Raw genomic sequence first — 12459 nt, forward strand, 5'->3', positions numbered from 1 at the left:
TTCTCAAAATCATCTTAAAGGATGTTTGTCTCATCTCTGTTCCAGCCTCCTGTTGCTGAAACTGAACAACATATACCTTAGATAAATTAATTGTGGTTTATTTGTATAATGGACATGCACAATACATTACACAGCACTGAATATAAATATATGTATCAACTTTGGATAAATTTTAAACATAATGGTAAGTGTAAAATAAGGTAAGTTGCAAAGGATGCATATCAGGTGATGCCATTTATTTTGAGATTAAAGCATACATAACAATATTATACATAAGTTAAAGATATATACACATATAGTAAAAATACAAAGTCATGTATAGGGATTATAAACATCACATTCAAAAGAGTGATTAACTTTGTGGGGATGGGAAGGAAATGTCATGAAGAGGGGTACATAGGCAGCTTCTATCAAGGTTTTTCTTTCCTAAGGTTTTATTTTCTAAGCTGGGTAGTTGGAATAGGTGGATGGCATATATAACTCATGTTTAATAGGAATAAATAAACACAAGCATGGGTCTTTTTTAAGTTAAGGCAACCACCATAAAAATTTTAAATAATAAATAACTTTTAAACTAGCCAAAGAGAATCTATTCTATTCAATGCAAAGCACAAAAATAAAGACCCCAAGAATGTATAGTGGATGCACCATGTGAAAAATGATGGCAATAAGAAATATTTAGATGGCTTTAAAATAATTTCAAATTAGTTCAAGTCAACAATTTAAACACCAAGGCTATCAGGTTGCATTTTTAAAGGATCCAGCAATGTTTATTGCACAAAAGAAATTTTTAGAACTAAAAGATTCAAATGGATTAAAATTCAAAAGGTAACAAAAGATATGTAAGACAAATATAAACAGCAAGTTGTGACAACTTCTTAATATACGGTCAAAATAGAATTCAAGGCAAAAAATGGTTTATGGAATAAGAAATATGCCATATAGAAAAAGAACAATAGAGCAAGAAGATAAATTTATCATGAAAGCATGCACTCAACAATACAGCCTCAAATTACGTAAAGTAATTACTGAAAAATTATTGATAGAGAATTAATGCACCCTTCTCAAAAAGCAATAGGATTCTAGAATCACCCCCCTAATGCGTGGTTCCAAGTTGGCTTGGCAAATACTCCCCGACAATATGACAGATCTCAGAAATCATACAGTGGTTACACTCACAAAGAGGTGAAAGATTTTATTAATTATCAGATTATGTCTTCTGTCTTAATATTATTTATTAAATAAACCAAAATGTCCTCAATTTATTTGAAATATCAAACGTATCATATACTGATCATCTTCTGGCCTTCTTGTTTTTCTCTTGCAATGATATATCTGTGCACCAGTATCACAGCTTAATAGCTAGGAAAGGAAAAACACCCCCATACTCATCTTTTTCAAAATGCTCTTGACAATTTTCACACATTTACTCTTCCAGAAGTTAGAATAATTTTCAATTTTTTAAAAATACTATTTGTATTTTGACTGGGATTGGGTTTCTCAGGTAGATAATTGTATTATCTATGAAAAACAATAAATCTTATTTCATATTTTTGCTCATCCTGCATCAACTAGAGCTTCTTGAACAATGTTGAAGTAGAAATGGTAATAGCAGGCATCCTTGAAGATGAAGGCTGTTGAATTCAGAGGGAGATTTTTTATCATCTTAAGAAAGTACTAAGAAATGTTTTTAAATCATAAATGGATATTAAATTTTATCAAAACACATTTTGGTATCTAACAAGATTATCTTATGGCTTTCCTCCTTCAATTTAGTAATATTAATAATGTATTTTCAAATGTAGAAACTAATCATTGCAGTTGAGATTTTCGAATTCTGACTTCATGCTAAGCACCATAATAAGTACTTTTTAGATATTAACTCTTTTAAATCTTTACAACAACTGTATAAGGTTCATACTACCATAAGCCCTATTTTGTGGATGAAGATACTAAGACACACAGAGATTAAATAGATTGATCAAAGCCATACAGTTTTTAGATTCATCTCAAGATGTAAACCTAATCCCAGGCTCTCTATCTAGAGTTTTCTCTCTTAAATCACTATACTTCTTGATAAACTCTACTTGGTCAAGGATATGTTAAAATATACTACTGAATTTAATTTGTGATTTATTTAGGATTTTGTACTACCTTTGTTATATTTAGGATTTGGGCTATATAATACGTAATATATAAAATTATATTTTAAGTTATATTTCAATGAGTTTTGCAAATGTGTACCATCTAATCCATGTAACTGTCACCACAAGAAAAGTATCAAATATTTTCATTGTTCAAGAATATTCCTCATGCCACTTTGAAGTCAATGTCTCCTAAACCCCTGTTCTATGAAATCACTGATCTGATTTCTATTACTGTGGAGTAACTTTTATGTAGATAGATAGATTAGATAGGTAGATGATAGATAGATAGATAAATAGATAGATAGATAGATAGATAGATAGATAGAATGTATTCTTTTATATCTAGCTCCTTTCACTCACATAATGTTCATGAGACTTATTTATATTGTTGCATGTATCATTATATAATTACTTGGGGGATTAATCAGGTACCAATTCTCAAGGATTTGGGGGAGGAAGAGGGTTAAGTAGTATTTCATTGTTGGATGAATACTTAAAATGTTCCTAGGTTTTATTATGAATGATACTCTTATGACCATTTATGTACTAGTATTTATGTGAACAGTTGAGTTCTCTTGGATAAATACCTAGAAGTAGTATGGTAAGTGTGCATATAACTAAACTGTTTTCAAATGGCTATGCCATTTTACACTCCCAGCAGAACTATGTGATCATTTAACTTGCTCCACACACCCTTGCAAATGCCTGGCGTTTTCAAGTCTTTTCAATTTTAGCCACTCTTATGATTCTGTAGCAGGATCTGATTGTGGGTTTTAATTTTTATTTCCCAGATGAGCATGGTGGCTCATGCCTGTATCCCAACACTTTGGGTGGCTGAGGCAGGTGGATCGCTTGAACCCAGGAGTTTGAGACTAGCCTGGGCAACATAGTGAGACCCAGTCTCCACACAAATTTTTTTTATAAAAATTAGCCAAGCATGGTGGCATTTGCCCATAGTCCCAGCTACTCGAGAGGCTGAGGTGGGAGGATTGCTTGAGCCTGGGGAGGCTGAGGCTGCTGTGAGCCATGATCACACCACTGCACTCCGATCTGGGTGATAAAATGAGACCCTATCTCAAAGAAAAAAAAATTTCCCTAATGACTACTAATAATTGAGTATCTTCTTATTGCCATTTGTTTATCTTCTTTTGTAAAGTTTCTGTTTAAATATTTTGCCCACTTTTAATTGAACAGCTTTTCTTATTACTATTGAGTTGTAGGAGCTCTATGTATATTCTACATACAAACTCTGCTTCCTCTTTGGGCACTGCTTCACCCACTTGCTCACTTTTCTCTACCTCTTGGGTAACTTCTTCTGTAAGAAGCCAGATGCCATGTCATGAGGCCACTCAAGTAGGCTGTGGAGAAGCCCGTGTGCAATGGGATGGAGATCTCTGGCCATTGGCCAGTGAGAAATGACAGCCTGCTAATAACCAAGTGTGTGAGCTCAGAAGTGGATAATTCAGGCCCAGTTGAGCCTTGAGATCACCACAGCCCCATTTGAAAGTTTGATTGCATCCTCATGAGAAACCCTGAGCCAGAACCACCTAGCTGAGCCTCTTCCAGATTCCTGGTTCTCAGAAACTGTGAGATAGTAAGTATTTGTAGTTGTGAACTGCCAAATTTTGAGGTAACTTGCTACATAGTAATAGATATCGAATACCTATCAAACTGTGATAACTCCAGCTCAACCCCTGAAATCTGGAAAGCACAGCCTTTGGAGTTGGCTGGAGAAGCTGACCTGAGATCACACTGAAGGCCACAGTTCCCAGAAAGGAGGCTTCATCATCAGATCTCATTCCCCTGGTTCCCAGGCCCAGATCAGATTAGGTGCAATAGCATAAGCTGCTTCCACTTCAAACAAAATTAAGTTCTTCTGTTCTTCAACGTCATTGAGTGCATTTTGCCAGCACCTTCCTTCCCTCTATGAAGTCTCATTTCTCTCTGTTCTGCATCTACTATTTCACGTCATCCTTTCTGTCTCTGAGATTCTCACGGTGGGAAAGAAACTCTTAAGGCCATGTATACCAACCACATGGTTGAATGTTCTCTCTATCTCCCACATGGTCTTCTGGCTTATTTTTGAAATCTTGAGGTAACCATCTCCTATTATCTCATTCTAACTTTGGATCACTCTGACTCTTAGAAAAGTCCTCTAATCATGAGCAGAATTCACTTTCTCTGCTCTCTTGCTCCATTTGATTCCCAAGAGATTCACTCTTGGGCAGACCCTTCATGGAGAATTGGCTGTGACTGAGACCAGACATCTCAAGCAAGGATTTGGTATTAATTGCCAGAGATTTAAAGGAAATCACTTTTTTTTCACTATGAAGTCCCTAGCTGCACTGAGGTTTGTATGAGCCATCTCATTAGCTAAATCCATCCTAGATGGTTATCTATTATAAAGAATGTGTCTGATGCTGGGGGATAAGTCTCTTTAATTATTTGGATCCTCAGATAGCTCTTCTCTTGGCAAAACTTTTTCTGGATATTCCTATAGCCACTGCTGCATGTAAGTGATGAGTAGCATGAACAAATGTCTTGCCCTTGTCTCTGGTAGGGCCCTGAGCCAAGCACTATAAATTTGGGCCTCATCTCTCCTATTCAGACTTGCCAGGGCAATGATAAGATTAATTATTTCCACAAAGAGGGTTGCTTTAGAGGCTTCCTGGAGAGCTTGGCTTATCTGTAGGTCTTGGACGTTTGTAGGAATGCTTCCTTGCCTTCATGAAAGTAGCCAACAATGTGCCAGGCTTTGTATAAAACCTTTAAGATAGTCTACAAAGCTGTGTATAATATGACACCTGACTACTGCTCCACCTTCATTCTCACCATGCTCTTCCTCCCACTCTGAAGTCCAGTTACTCTGGCATTCTTTTAGTGAGTCACATTCAGCCTGTTCTTGCTGCCACGGGGCCTTTCAATGTGACATTTCTCTACTCTGAAGTCATCTTATCTTCTCTATTCCCAGGTATCTCTTATCTTTCAGATCTCAGCTAAGTATTACTTCCTTAGAGAAGTCTTCCCAGATTACAACCCCTCAGTCTAGGTTTTATTTCTTTCATATTTGATTTCAAATGGCAGAAGTGCCTCCCTTTCAGCTTACCATTTCAGTTTTAGTTTATGCATTTATTAGTGCAATTATTTGATTAACGTCTATTCTCAGACATTCACACAAGGACTGCATTCCTGTTGCTCTCTATCAAAACACTTAATATAGTATCAAATATAAGTGCTCAAGAAGTATTGTGGCATGAAAAAAGGAGGCAATTAGAACCCAATGTGATAAATGCTATCCTTGCAGTAGACACAAGAAATTGTGGTCTAACCTGACCCAGATAGAAAAGATTTCCTGGGAAAATACTATCATATTGAGTGTCTAGAAATGCAGAGGATTCTGCCAGGTGAACAAAGCAACTGGGGAAGTAAGAGGTAACAAGGGCCTGAATGAGCTGATCAGTTATTGCATGGAAGTCATGTCCATTTTCTCCCCTCTGCAGATGAGAACTACTGGTCCTTCTATCCAGAAACAGGAAGTTACCGAAAGTCCTATGATGGATGGAGAGCTTTAAAACTGGATAAGAAACAAGCTTGTAAGGTCACAGTTGGATGTCACACAGTTCCTGTGAGATAGCCAGATCCCTCTCAGAGCTTCATGAGGAAGGCCAGCTTTGCTAGAGAGCTGCCTCCTTGATCACCGATGACTGGGTTTCTGGAGATAGTAGAATATGCAGCTGCCGGGGCTGAGGATTTCAAAACTAGGTGCAATAATATCAAGTCAGGGCAGGATTACTCAGGTTTTTTGTCCTTTGGTCTCTTGAAGGCTGGGCCCAGGGTAAGACTCAGGAATGCAAAGGCAACTCCATAGAATCCTACAGAAACCAGAAGGCTATGTTACACACACCAGATCTGGGAGCTGTTAAAGATTGCTGAGCTTGCCTGTAGGACAGTTGTGGCTTCAGCTCAGGTGGTGCTGAGCTCATCTGATTCCCAAGAGTGATCAAATAATTCAGCCTCATCCATTTCCTTTACCTAAACCTTCCATGCTAATCCCCAATCTGTGGCCCATATAACTGTTCATGTTCTCCCTTCATGAGTCCTAGTTACTCAGAATTCTGTTCTTTGTTTCCACTTAGAACTTAGGACTTTAACCATTTGTATGAACTCCAAGGTCACATTAGGAAATAATCTTTAATTGGAGATCTGAACATTGAAGGGAAGTGGCCAAAGAGAAGGGTCTTGGGGGAAAGTGCAGAGCATGCAGACCTAGCAACCAGGAACACAGTCATAGTATCAATGGCATGACGGAGTTTGCTCATATCAGCTCATGGAAGCCAATTGTTAACATCTCTTCCCAACTCTGTGTTCAGTGATATCTTATTGGTAGCTTGAAATCAGTGATTTTGGGAGTATTTACACAATGGAAATGAGCAAATGCTACAAATCAGGCCTTTTCTTTCCAGAGAGTCATCAGTTGTTAAATAATTATAACACATAGCTGGAAATCATGTTTAAGAAACAGAATATACTAAAGTCAGAGCACAGAGAGTGAAAGATAAAGTAGAAACAGACGAGACTAAAATTAGACTATTGGGGTAGTGCCTACATACCAGTATTTTTGTTAAAAAAACAAAAAAAAAAAACAAAAAAATGGACTTATCTTTTGTAACCCAGTCTTTGCTCAGATTTCTGAGGTCCTCAGGAGAGTGGGACTGAGGAGTTTGGATAGGACAAGTGTGGCTTCATCTCAGGTGGTGCTGAGCTCATCTGATTCCCAAAAGTGATCAAATAATTCAGCCTCATCCATTTCCTTTACCTAAACCTTCCATGCTAATCCCCAGCTGTGCCCTTAACATTCAGATTTTTACTAAAAATCTGTTCAAGGTAATTTAAACTTTCTCATACATGCTTTTCAAAATTCTTCCAGCTACTGCCTAATCTCTGGTTACACAACTGCTCCTATATTTTTAGGTATTTGTTACAGCATCACCCCACTTCCAAGTACTGAAATCTGTGTTAGTTATCTGTTGCCACATAAAAAATTACCACAAATAATAGCAGCTTAAAATAACATCCATTCCACAGCCATTTCATTGTTCTAATCCTTATTCATTTCATGCCTAGATTATTGCAATAAACTCCTCCAGACTTCTTGATGTTGTTTGACTTTCTCTCATTTAGTCTGCCCTTTTCATTTAAGTGAGAGGGATATAATCTTGCTTCTCCTCTACTCAAAGAACTTCTTGAATTCCTGTTGCTTACAGCCTTTGACATAGCATAAAAGATTTTTCACAATATGGTCCCAGCCTATATTTTCAACTTCATCTTCATCTATTTGTCCAATATGAATACAACTTATCAGTCTATCATTCCCCAGATATACTTTTCATGCTCCTGTGCCTTTATTTGTGTTATTTCCTCTGCCTGGACTGCCCATCCACTTGTCTTCTCCCTGCATTTGCTCAGAAAAGTCTTATCCATCCTTCCTTCCCCAGTGTATATGTCACATCTTCTTTGGTTCTTTCAATGTCACCCTTAGCCCTTCCCTCAGCTAGGCAGAATTGTCCCTTCCTTTGTGTTCTACAACCTCATTTCTCAAAGTGGGACCCAGGCACCAGCAGCATTAGCACCCCCAGGTAATTCATGTACAAATTATGTTAAAATGCTGACTCTAATCAGTAGGTTTGGGCTGAGGCCAGAGATTGCAACTCCTACAAAGTTTCCCATGATGCCAATGCTACCAGTTTGAAGACCAAACTTTGAGTAACCAGGTTTACAGCACTTTGATTATAGATCACTTTGACTACAGCCCTGAATACATGATATTATAATTGGTTAGCCTCTCTGTCTCCCCTTATATATTCTAGGTATTTTAAAGGCAGGGATTGTTGGTTTTTCTCCTTGTGGTCTCCAGGGTACCTCACACAGTACTCAGCACTTGGGGATGCTAATAACTTAATAGCTGTGTTTTACATTTAAAAAATGCACATATCCCTTATACAAGCCAACTTAAGTGGGCCTGTTTGAGACTGTACAGTGAGGAAAACTTAGGGAATTGTACATTAAGCTTGGAAAGAGAGCAAAAAGTGTCAGGGGACAGAAAAAGGGGTCTTAGGCCAATATACTGAATGAAGGTCCAGAAAAAAAATGAAAATCAAGAAGCGTCTTAGAGGGCCAAACCAGCAGGCAGATGTTAATTCCCTAGAGAGGAAACATGAGGTCCTGGGATCCCCCAAAGTCAATTCTGGAACCAGAATGAGAAGTTTCCTCTTGGAGAAATGCTGGCATGCTTGCCAAGAGCAAACTCCTGAGAATCACTTTAGCTTAAATCTGGGTACTACCGTCCCCCCACACGCTAGCCAATCAAAGAGACTGGTGATAGCTGCTGAGTCACTAACTCAATAAGGCACCAAAACCAGACTGCAGCAATTGGCCTCTTCCTGTGTCTCTGCTGAGACCATGTTGCCTTTGGAAGTAGAACTTGGTCACAGGTGCTCTCATCTTGGCTAGGACACCCAGTCTTTGCTCAGATTTCTGAGGTCCTCAGGAGGTGGGACTGAAGAAGTTGGATAGGCAGGTGTGACCAGCCACAGCCCAAACTGTTTATGCCTGAGCACTGATGGCCCTTCTTCCCTAAGCTGAGCAACCATTGGTTCTCAAGCACACAATGCCACCAGAATATGTAGCAGCATAATATAGGGAAAAGAAAATGGGCCTAGGGTGAGAGTCGGGAGCCCAGGACCCTGACTTTTTATTCCTTTTCTCTGCTTTGGCCTTCCTGTGTGGCTTTAGCTAGGCCAGTCCTCACTAGGTCTCAGCATTCTTTTCTATAAAATGGAGAAATTGGAACCATATGATCGTCAAGCTCCCCTCTAGCTCATATTCTGTAGGGATGGTGGCAGGATATGGAATAAAACTTGTGGTATCTGGATATTTGCCCATCTGTCATATTTTTGGACATGTCAGCTACTATCATCATGACCTTCTGATCTGTTATCTCCATCACAGGTCTGGGTCCTCTCTGGTCATCAGCTATTTTTATACTGCCCTGTCACTTTGATAACGTTCTCTGTGCAGGTGCCGATGGAAAAGATGATGCTGTCCTAACCTTGGAGGTATATAAAAACAGAGGGTGCCAACACAGGACCCCCAAAAGGTCCATCAAGAGATAGCAGAGCTGACTCTGAAGCTGAAAAGAATGAGGTCAGACAAAGAAAGAACAAGCTGCTTAGAGGAATTGCAAGGTTTCTTTCCTCAGGGAGCTTTCAAGAGAAAACCATTCAAAACCTGGGATTATATTGGAAACTTAGTTGTTATGAATGAGAATTATCTCTGTCTTTCTCATTCTTTAAGGGGTTTGTTTTTCAGTGATTCCCTCACTTTCCAGGGGAGGTGGAAGTCTCCCCAGGTCCCTTATAGATCCTTCTTCTCCCTATCCCCTAGAGCTGAGTAACCCTCCCCGGAGAAACTAGAAGGACAAAGGGCAGTGGAAGTCTAACCTCAAACTGGGGAGGCATAGAGCTGAGGCCTCAGCCTGAGACAGGATTTCCCCACTCACAAGCCTTCCAGGCACCTGCAGAGCCACAGTTACAGCTGAAGGAACTTCATCTTCACTTAGTGGCCTTGGTTGGGCCCACAGCTCAACTGTGAAGGAGAAACAAAGCTTCTGGAAGCCAGATGACAGACAAGCTTCTGTGAGTATGAGTGAGTGTATATATGTGCATGGCTGTGCATGTTTATGTACGTGCATGTATGTGTATATGTACACAACTTAACGTGGGGCAAAGAGCATAAGATCTGAGTTCTTGTTCTAGTTCTCTCACTGACTCACCACTTCAGGTAGGAGTGGTAGGCCTGGTAGGAAAGACCACCAGAGAGTAACTTTGCTTCTCTAGCCAGCAAAAAGTTGAAGGCATTGACTCAAGGGGCTGATTATTACCATGGGCCGAAGGTGAGCTTTGAGAGCTATAAACAAAAGTTAGTGTTTGTGTATAAACAAATGCATGAGGGCAGCAGAGGCTGGGGGAGTGAATGGAAAATCGCATTCCTTTCACTATGTTCAACAATGATGCTTTTATTTTCTCTTTGTTTTCCTTCGAGACTGTGCTTTATCCCATGAATCTGTGGGCTAAGTAACAAACTAAACCTAGTCACACCCCTCCAGATCCTGTCATTTATAAATAATTATCTTCTGGGCAGGGATAGCGAAAAAGAAAAATTTTGGTGCCAGCTGTCATGCTATCTGGTTATGAAATGTTCTTCCAGAAGCTTCTGGAGGTTACTGGATTATAGAACATTATCTTAAGAGCAGTAGGCAGTGGCGTTATGGAACTGGCTCACACTGGCTTTTGAGAGCTGATTGTTAAATTTTTAGAAATGCTGAGCCATACAGTAACCAAAACAGCATGGTACTGGTACCAAAACAGAGATATAGATCAATGGAACAGAACAGAGCTGTCAGAAATAATGCCACATATCTACAACTATCTGATCTTTGACAAACCTGACAAAAACAAGAAATGGGGAAAGGATTCCCTATTTAATAAATGGTGCTGGGAAAACTGGCTAGCCATATGTAGAAAGCTGAAACTGGATCCCTTCCTTACACCTTATACAAAAATCAATTCAAGATGGATTAAAGATTTAAATGTTAGACCTAAACCCATAAAAACCCTAGAAGAAAACCTAGGCATTACCATTCAGGACATAGGCATGGGAAAGGACTTCATGTCTAAAACACAAAAAGCAATGGCAACAAAAGCCAAAATTGACAAATGGGATCTAATTAAACTAAAGAGCTTCTGCACAGCAAAGGAAACTACCAGCAGAGTGAACAGGCAACCTACAAAATGGGAGAAAATTTTCACAACCTACTCACCTGACAAAGGGCTAATATCCAGAATCTACAATGAACTCCAACAAATTTACAAGAAAAAAACAAACAACCCCATCAAAAAGTGGGCAAAGGACATGAACAGACACTTCTCAAAAGAAGACATTTATGCAGCCAAAAAACACATGAAAAAATGCTCACCATCACTGGCCATCAGAGAAATGTAAATCAAAACCACAATGAGATACCATCTCACACCAGTTAGAATGGCAATCATTAAAAAGTCAGGAAACAACAGGTGCTGGAGAGGATGTGGAGAAATAGGAACACTTTTACACTGTTGGTGGGACTGTAAACTAGTTCAACCCTTGTGCAAGTCAGTGTGGCGATTCCTCAGGGATCTAGAACTAGAAATTCCATTCGACCCAGCCATCCCATTACTGGGTATATACCCAAAGGACTATAAATCATGCTGCTATAAAGACACATGCACACGTATGTTTATTGCAGCATTATTCACAATAGCAAAGACTTGGAACCAACCCAAATGTCCAACAATGATAGACTGGATTAAGAAAATGTGGCACATATACACCGTGGAATACTATGCAGCCATAAAAAATGATGAGTTCATGTCCTTTGTAGGGACATGGATGAAATTGGAAATCATCATTCTCAGTAAACTATCGCAAGAACAAAAAACCAAATACCGCATATTCTCACTCATAGGTGGGAATTGAACAATGAGAACACATGGACACAGGAAGGGGAACATCACACTTCGGGGACTGTTGTGGGGTGGGGGGAGGGGGGAGGGATAGCATTGGGAGATATACCTAATGCTAGATGACAAGTTAGTGGTTGCAGCGCACCAGCATGGCACATGTATACATATGTAACTTACCTGCACCTTGCGCACATGTACCATAAAACCTAAAGTATAATAATAATAATAATAATAATAAATAAAAATAAAAAAAAGAAATGCTGAGCCATTTTACTAAACACCATTGAGCCATTAATAAAATTAAATTATATAAACTTACAATTGAATTAAATGTAAAAAGAAGGTAATAAATGTGCCAAACTTGTCACTTCCTATTTATTGTACTACATGTCACTTTTATCTGTGCTGTTAAGGTTATTTACACCTATTGTGTATGTATGGTAGAAACATTATACAATGGTGTGCTAGTCACATCTCTTCCCAACTTTCATTCAGTGATGCATATTTGGTAGCTTGAACTCGATCATGGTAGGAATACTCACATCCCAGAAATTACAAATACTACCAATCAGAGCTTGATTTACTGTTTTCTTGATTGCTTAGACTCAAGAAATAATACAGAAAATTTTTTAAATGGCAATTAAGCTTAAAAGTGTGTCATGTCTATAGCTGGTACATTGTGACTAACAGAAAATTGAGGAAACAGCCTTTCAGTATTTTATCACTATTATCCAGTTTCACAAAGAAGCTAA

The 12459-nt window shown here is 38.8% G+C and overlaps 1 protein-coding gene across 1 annotated transcript in view; it reads right to left on the bottom strand.

Moving 5' to 3' along the window:
• Window positions 1-12459, bottom strand: part of LOC129008999 (calcitonin gene-related peptide 2-like) — a 73130-nt gene that overhangs the window by 15737 nt on the left and 44934 nt on the right. The gene's annotated exons all lie outside the window — the stretch shown is intronic.

Source organism: Pongo pygmaeus, chromosome 9, assembly GCF_028885625.2.
Source record: "Pongo pygmaeus isolate AG05252 chromosome 9, NHGRI_mPonPyg2-v2.0_pri, whole genome shotgun sequence".
Taxonomy (NCBI): Eukaryota; Metazoa; Chordata; class Mammalia; order Primates; family Hominidae; genus Pongo; species Pongo pygmaeus.